Source organism: Etheostoma spectabile, chromosome 17 (assembly GCF_008692095.1).
Source record: "Etheostoma spectabile isolate EspeVRDwgs_2016 chromosome 17, UIUC_Espe_1.0, whole genome shotgun sequence".
Lineage (NCBI taxonomy): Eukaryota > Metazoa > Chordata > Actinopteri > Perciformes > Percidae > Etheostoma > Etheostoma spectabile.
In genome coordinates, this window is record NC_045749.1 from 9,265,467 (window position 1) to 9,265,791 (window position 325).

The 325-nt window shown below is 36.3% G+C and overlaps 1 protein-coding gene and 1 long non-coding RNA gene across 4 annotated transcripts in view; one reads left to right on the forward strand and one right to left on the reverse strand.

The window, feature by feature from the left end:
- LOC116705311 (protein FAM53B) overlaps positions 1 to 325 on the reverse strand; it is a 22,164-nt gene that overhangs the window by 16,857 nt on the left and 4,982 nt on the right. The window lies entirely within an intron of this gene.
- Positions 1 to 325, forward strand: part of LOC116705315 (uncharacterized) — a 10,506-nt gene that overhangs the window by 2,849 nt on the left and 7,332 nt on the right. The gene's annotated exons all lie outside the window — the stretch shown is intronic.

A 325-nucleotide genomic window follows, 5' to 3' on the forward strand; every position in this document is an offset into this window, starting at 1 on the left:
AACATGTCACACACATAAAAAGGCACTCAAATGTGTAAAACAAAACAAAAAAAGACACTAGACAACAAACAAATAAATTACAGCTATTCTGATATTCCAGACCAGTCTGATGCCTGTTGACCAGTAACCCTTTCCTCACTTTTCTTTCAGTGTCCCGTATTATAACTAACAACAATGTACAAGTGCATGAACAGGAATTCATTATGAATGATTACAATAATACAGTACCAATGCAATAATGAATAGGTACAACATGAACACGTAATTTAAGAAACTTCTGCTCGTTTTCAGCCCGAAAGTGGATCAGCTGCTGTGTGTCCTCCTG